The sequence below is a fragment of the Mesocricetus auratus genome, unplaced genomic scaffold (genome assembly GCF_017639785.1).
Source record: "Mesocricetus auratus isolate SY011 unplaced genomic scaffold, BCM_Maur_2.0 contig_7687_pilon_obj, whole genome shotgun sequence".
NCBI classification, from domain to species: domain Eukaryota; kingdom Metazoa; phylum Chordata; class Mammalia; order Rodentia; family Cricetidae; genus Mesocricetus; species Mesocricetus auratus.
Genome location: NW_024434661.1, coordinates 6,603 through 14,296, shown reverse-complemented (window position 1 = coordinate 14,296; position 7,694 = coordinate 6,603). Strand labels below are relative to the sequence as shown.

Genomic DNA, 7,694 nt, shown 5'->3' with positions numbered 1-7,694 from the left:
AGTTGACCAGGTTTAAACTGGGGGTGGTGGTGAGAAGTGCTGAGAGGAGCCAGGACTTTGTCATAGGTACTTGTGATGCTGAGAGACTGACAGCCAGCATCCACTTTGATATGTTAAATAGACACATCAGTTAGCCATTTGTCCCTGGTTTTCTTGAGACCTAACAGAGACCAGTGAGTGCCTAGCATTCTAAGTCTTACACATCTGAGTTGAAGAAAGTGTAATCATTCTCAAAAACCTGCATCAATAGCTTGGGTACTATTAAGAATTAGGAATAATGAGTTGTTGATTAGAAACACCAGGTTATGAGAGTCATAACTCAGTAAACTCAGTAGTACGGTGCATTTAGCGCACCAAGGTACTGTGTTCAATATCCAGAAGGAAGAACAAAATCACTCCCATGAAACAACTTGGCAAAGATGATCTTAAACTCTCCCAGTGTCCATCCAAAGGCATGCTTCCAGTCTTCATTCCTTGAAGCTTAAGTCACAGCCTGTTATGAGCCATCCAATGTGGATGTTGGGAACCAACTCAGGTCCTCTGCAAGAGCAGTGTATATTCTTAACCACCGACCCATCTCTCAGCCTCAGTTCTTGACACTGTTTTGCTACTGTTCACTCTTCATTCTGTAAGACTCCTCTCCAGAGTCACCCTCTCCCCTGGGTGTTCTTTCCTATGATCTAATTTTCCCTCTTGACTCAGCCTCCTGTGTACATCCAGAAGCTCTGGTGTGACATTTTTACTGTCTCCACCCTTAGGTCAGCTCTGTCCTTTACTGCAGAGGAGCTGAGAGCACAGGGACTGGTATCAAGCAGTCTAGATTTTGTCAGTTCTCCTAGGTCCTTGTCTTGTTTCACTATCAGTTGCTATGGCAAAATATACTGACAAAAGCAACTTAAGAGAGAAAGGGTGTGTTCCAGCTTCTATTTCCAGGTTACAGTCCACCACAGCAGAGAATTTGGGATGTAGAGAGGGGAGCCAAGGCAATGGAAATTTATGGCAACTGGTCACATGACACCTGCCATTAGAAGACAAGTGAAATGAATTAGCATGTGCTTGCTTAGGCTCAGCTTGTCCTCTCCATTTTGTACAGTCTAGGATAATGGTCTCACCCACAATTAATTGGTCTTCCCACATCAGTCAACCTAATCAAGACAATCTCTAACAGATACCTCCCAGAGACTAACCATAATCTAGACAACCTTTCACAGGTATTCCTAAGGCTTACCTCTTAGATGTCCTCTCTATAGCCTGGCTAGCTCAGTTGGTAGAGCATGAGACTCTTAATCTCAGGGTCATGGGTTCGGGCCCCATGTTGGGCACCAATATGTAAAAGGAGTTCTTAATTGATCTAGATAATAAGAGGCTGGAGCCAGATATACAGGGAAGTGCTGAAAGATTAGAGAGGAGCAAGCCACAGCACACCTTACCTCCTAAGTGTCTCCACAGAGAAGAGAGTGATTTCCTGTTTGTCCCTGCTTATATCTTGTTTCTGCCCAGCCAAGCCACTTCCTGCCTGTCTGTACACCCAGACCTCTATGGTTAGCTAATGGCAAGTTTCATTCTCTGACCCCTCAGACAGGCTTTATTTGTGCAAGAAAGATATCACCACAATGTCCAGTTGGCAATAGTAGCTGTCATGGTTCTAGTCCTGTCACTGGGTAATTTTTAATCTCTATAGAGCTTCCTCTCCTGTTTTATGAGGTTGATAATGGTGTGCACCTCCTAGGGGTAAACTGATCAGTAGATACAAAGTACTTAAGAAAAATGCTGATCTTAATATTGTTATTCACCTGCTTGGCTCTAGCTCTTTAGCAAAGGGCTTTTACGTGGCACAATAACTCAGAATAACTGAATGTAACTCTAAGCCTAAAAGCCCCACCCAACTCTTTTTCATCTTGCTCTCAATTCCATTGTTGACACTGGAGAGAGAATTACAGGCAATTGTGAACCACCCACCTGGATCCTGGGAACTGAACTTGGGTCCTCTGAAAGAGCAATATATGTCTAGCCCCTGTTGACATTTATTTTAGACAAGGTCAAATGCAGCCCTGGCTGGCTGCAGATTCTATGTACAGCCAAGGATGATTTTAATAACCAGCTCTATTGTCTCCACTTCCAGTGCTGGGGTTATGGGCATGCTGATATGGGAATATTGGAGTATATTAGAAAATGATGGAGCCTTTCTTGGGATTTCAGAAACTCAACAGCTACCTAAAACAACCCTGAGCCAGTATTTTCAGGTTGTCCCAAGAAATCAAATAATGAAATTCACAGACTACAGAGGATGGGTTTTAGAGAAGTATGTTTTGGTCTTATGAGTGGGCACTTAAATGGGGAGGATGTAGGAAGAGAGGAGATGGAAGGCATACCTCGAGCTACAGTATAATAGGAGTCTCAGGGACTAGGATACAGTCAATTTCCTGGTTTAAGGGCTTTTTAAAGAACCTATGGCAAACACTGGGTAAGCTAGCTTGTTTTATGTCAAACTTGACACAAGCTAAAGTTATCTGAGAGGATGCAACCTTAGTTGAGAATATTCCTCCTAAGACTAGGCTGTAGGCAAGTCTATAGGGCATTTCTTAGTGATTGGTGTGGAAGGGCCCAACCCATTGAGGATGGTGCCACTCCTTGGCTAGTGGTCCTGGGTGCTAGAAGAAAGCATAACAAGCTAGTAAGTAAGCTGTGCTCCTTCATGGCTTCTGCATCAGCCCCTGGTTCCAGGTTCCCACCCTGTTTGAGTTCCTATCTTGACTTCCTTCGTTGATGAACAGTGATGTAGAAGCATAAACCAAATAAATCCTTCCCTCGCTGAGTGGCTTTGGTCATTGTGTTTCATCACAGCATAATAACCCTAATACACTGAGGTTAGCTGAGGGGAGGGGGGTTGTTGGTAAATTCAGTTGACCCTAATCAGGTTTCCGGGTATCTTCTCCCAGTGTCCGGCACATAGTCACATACACTTAGCCTCTAGGCAGAGGTGCTCATTTAGAAAAACAAGAGCTCTCTTCTGGCACCCTGGCCTCCAGCAAAGACAGTCCTAGAACTGAGCTTCTTGTCCTGTTGTAGTAAGTGTGATACCATACCTAGCACTAGTAGATGAGTTTCTATGGGAAAACATATGTCTCCCAACAAGTTCTACACTTCCTGGGTCATCAATACCTTTACTCCTGGCTTTCCCCACATGTTGGGAGTCTGTGCTAGCAGGAGGCGGTGGAAAAAAACACAAATTGAACCCTGATAGGAACTCTGGACATGTTTTCTGCTCTAGCATGGTTGGGGATTATGAAGAGGCAGGCCTCCCTGGAGTCTGACCTCACTAGGTCCCCTGAGTGGTGATGTCACCGGCTGCTCTGCCTGGTCCCTGAGTCCCCAGCCACACTGACATCACCCCTGTTGCCTTGGGCTCAGTCCACATGTTCTTGCCTGAGACAACTTCCATGATTAGAATATGGAGAGTCCATTCCTCCCTCAGACTCTCTTCCCTATGAGTAAGCAACTTTTCTGTCTCTCCCTGACTTCAATGCCCTAAATTATAAGTTTCACTCAGTATTTTGCTCCACTAACAAACTTTCTGGAATCTCTGACACACCACTCTAAATTAGGAAACACAGGGGAATTGAAAAAAAAAAAAGGTGGTTCCCTAGTGATCCCTACCAGACTGTAAGAGGGAAAAGTTGAGCAGGAAGAAATTAGGACATCTTGTCAACTTTTCCAGTTATCTGACCTTCACAAGGCTGTTGTCCCTGTTTCATGCTGGAGATTCAAATTGCTTTATGATATTGTCAAATATTTGTCTGCTCTATTCACTGCTCAGTTTCCTAGAGTATGCAGAGATGCATCTTTTGGTGTGCTTGTTGGCTAACTAGAGGGCTGGCAGCCCCAGGTAGCTTCAAGATGGGGCTGCTCAAGGTAAATCAGTTAGGACTTTGGGCCAATCCCAGGGGATCAGGCAAAGGTCGAAGGTCAAGTTGATCTTTAGCAGATAATGATTTAGAGAATCACAGCAATGTAGCAAAGCCTTCATAAAAACCCAACAGAACAGGTTATTATAGGATCGGTCAGATAGTGAACACATGGAAATTCCTGGATAAATACTATGTTTGCAGCTACAGAGAGGATTAGCCATGGTCCTCCACAGCTTCTTCCATCCCTGGCTTAAGACAAGTGGAGTCATATACTTATAACCCGACTTGTAACTTCACTAAGCAGCTAACCTCCTACTTCATGATATCGTTAAGGTTGGGCAGTACAGCTGCCAGTCAGGCACAAAGTAATTCTAGCTGTACTTGATATCCTATCTTGAACCATTACTAACCTGCTGAGCTCAGAGATTCCTCCCTTTAAGAGTTGGCTCCAGGACATTTCATCTGAATCCATTTTTATGATTCTCTATTTAGCCTGAAAAGAATCTTTAGGATTTAAGAACAGTAAGTGATGGGAGGTTCCAAAACTTGTGCTGAAGTATCCAGTGCTATGGAAATGGAGAGATGGTTCAGCAGTTAAGTGCTCTTGCAGAAGACCTAGGCCCAATTCCCAGAACCCACATGATGGCTCACAAACCATCTGTAACTCCAGTTCCAGAGAATCCAGCACCCTCTTCTGGCCTTCACAGGCACCAGCCATGCACATGGTGCACATACTTACATGTAGTTAAAACACTCATATAAAAACTGACAACATGATCACTCCATAATATAGTTAGGAGGAAGGTGTTTATTGTACATATGAGAGAGAAAGACCACATCCAAAGGCATCTGGAAGGGTCCAGAACAGAGAGAGAAAGTAGTAGATTGAACATGGCCAGCAGACTGGACCAGTCCAGGACAGAAGCAGGAGCAGAGGGAGGGGCAGAAAAAGAGAGGGAAGGAGGGAGGGAGGGAGGGGAAGTAAACTGTTAAAGTTAAAAAGGAGAATGAATAGCTGAGGGGAAGGAAGCTGTGAGCTGGAAGGAGTTTAGGGAAGGGGAGGAGGTGAAAAGGGCTTGGAAGATGCATGAACTCTGAAATGTGTAACTGGTACTTATGATACTGAGGGACCCTGGGGGCCAGCATGAACTTTGGTATGCTAATAAGCACTGCAGATAGTTATTTTCCCTTCTGGAATTTGGGGAAATGGAGTTTCCTTTGGACCTGACAACTCCCTTGTGTAAAATAAAAACAAACTAAAAAGATAAACTCCCAGTGTCACCCCCTATCACTCCTGCACATGTAGAGAAAGGGTTTACTAGAGTTGTGGTTGCCAACACTAGTGTACAGAGATATGCTTGTTTTAGGAGGTTTATGGCCTGTGTCCACTTCTGGGGTTCTATCTAATGGTTCATCCTCAGGTTTCTTTAAGGCCTTACATAGGAATTTAGCTCCCATGCTGAGCTGGGGAATCCAAACCCTAGACTATCCTTCATGACCAAGAGCTCCCTTAGTTATTTTATGGCTGGGGTCCTGAAAATAAGCAGCACCCTTTGCAGTGACTAGAAAGGCTCCTTATGCTTGGGGGTTAGCATTAAGTTTCAGGGACTGAACCTTTTGAGGAGGATTTTGGCCTTAGAGGGGGAAACATTACATTCATATGAGGCTAGTTTTTGGAGAGTTAGAATATGCTGTCTTTAAAAAGATCTTGAAGGAGCTGAAGGGTTTTTGTTTTTTGTTTGTTTGTTTGTTTGTTTTTTGAGACAGGATTTCTCTGTGTAGCATTGTAGACCAGGCTGGCCTCGAACTCACAGAGATCTTTCTGCCTCTGCCTCCTAAGTGCTGGGATTAAAGGAATGTGCCACCATGCCCAGCTCAGGATGCAAGCCTTTAACTACTGCCATGATTGCTGCTGCCATGACAATCATAGGCCAACCCTCTGAAACTGTAAGAAATTTTCCAGTTAAATGTTTTTCTTTTATGAACTGCCTTGGTTATAGTGTCTCTTACAGCAATAGAACAATAACTAAGACACTGGGTGACTTATCATACCCAACCTGGTGTTGGAGTTCCAGGAAGATTCTAGAGAACTTCCAGTTTTCAGTCCACTTTGAAATCCAGAAGAAGTTGGTTCTAACACCAGCTAAGAAAGAGCTCAGAACAGATGAGCTTGCCAGTGAAAGTGAGGGCAAGCAGACAGAAAAAGCACAGCTTCCTTCTTCTGTGTCCTTCGTGTGGGCTGCCTGCTGAAGGTGTAGCCCAGATTTAGGGTGGATCTACTGATTCATCTGATCCAGACTTACGGAGAGTCTCCACCTCAAATAATTCAACCAAGAAAAATCCCTCTCAGGTGTGCCCAACTGTCTCGGTTCCAGTTAATTCCTAATTATTCAAGGTCACAACCAAGATTAGCTATCACAGCATCCCAACGTCAGCCCGAGACCAGCATCCATTCTCAATAATCTGAGTCTAATGAGAAGGGGATGGACTCTCTTGAGTGTGTATAAGAGGAGTAGACACTTGTTAGAGTGCTAGGGATCAAGTGAAGGGACCCGTGCTGCCTTTCCACTAATAAATGAACATCACTGTCCACAAGCCACTGAAGCATAACCCTCTGATGCCTGTTGCGGGCAATACCACCATCCTTCTATTATTATCGAAGTGGAAAGTGTCCTTCTTATGATTCAGATGGCAGACGTCTCACAAAGAATCATGTGTTTGAACACTGGACCCCATCACGTGTTTGGGGAAGGTGTGGTCTTGCCAGAAGAAGTAGGCCACTGACAATAAGGGCGAACTGGATGTAACCAGCCTCCTCAGGTCCCTACTGCCCTAGCTACCTGCCTTTACATCTACCATGCCTTCCCTGTCCTTGAGAGCAGAAACTGAGGAAATCCGTGTGGTTTGTGCCCAGACATGGTTAGTTCATTTATTGCTATGATGTCACAAGCAGTTTTGGGAAATGATAGACACCTGGCCATATACAGAATACAGTGTGGTAGCTGTTGATTGGTGGACTCTACACTAGTGAGCTGCACAAAGACTTTACAGAGCCTCTGCAGAGTGAGTTCCCTTCTAAGGCTGTGGCTTTTACATTTATTTAATCTCTGGGGGGGCTGACAGGCTACATTGGATGATCTTTCTTTTATTTGGGGGTGGGTGGGGTTCAAGACAGGGTTTCTCTGAATAACTCTGGCTGTCCTAAAACTCTCTCTGTAGACCAGGTTAGCCTCAAACTCAGAAATCTAACTGGTTCTACCTCCCTAGTGCTGAGATTAAAGGCATGTGCTACCACGACCTGGCTAGCTGCTGTCTTAAGGGCACAAATGTGTCTTTGTGATTTAGCAGAAATCCTCCTGCTGGGTGGTTATCTTAGGATGGTCTTGGCAGTTTAAAAGTCATGACTGGCAAGGGGAGAGGTAACAGTCAGATCCCATTCTTTTGATGTTATTGAAAAGTTTCTATACCCAATAAGCCTCTCTGCCAATGAAACAATCCAAATCAGACCAAATCAAACCAAACTAGAAAAAGCCTACGTTTAATAGATGCAGTGCTCCTGAATGGCCTTCCAGCCCCCCAGAGAAGAGATGGGAAAGGGAGACCAGAAAAACCACAAGTCTGTTCTCTGGGGACAGTTTAAATACCTTGTGGGAGTGGTCTTGAGTATCTCTGGGGGCGGGGCTGTCATTTGGATGGCAGCAGGGTTTGGATGGAGTTGGGGGAGCGGGGTTAGGGTGGAACCTCTACCATAGAATTCCAGGCTCTTTCGGTATATGGATGCCAAGG

The 7,694-nt window shown here is 44.6% G+C and overlaps 1 non-coding gene across 1 annotated transcript; it reads left to right on the top strand.

Annotated features, from left to right (window-relative positions):
• The first annotated feature begins 1,249 nt into the window (after positions 1–1,249).
• Trnak-cuu lies at positions 1,250–1,322 on the top strand. The gene has a single exon. It is a non-coding gene; the product is annotated as a tRNA-Lys (tRNA).
• Positions 1,323–7,694: the final 6,372 nt, after the last annotated feature.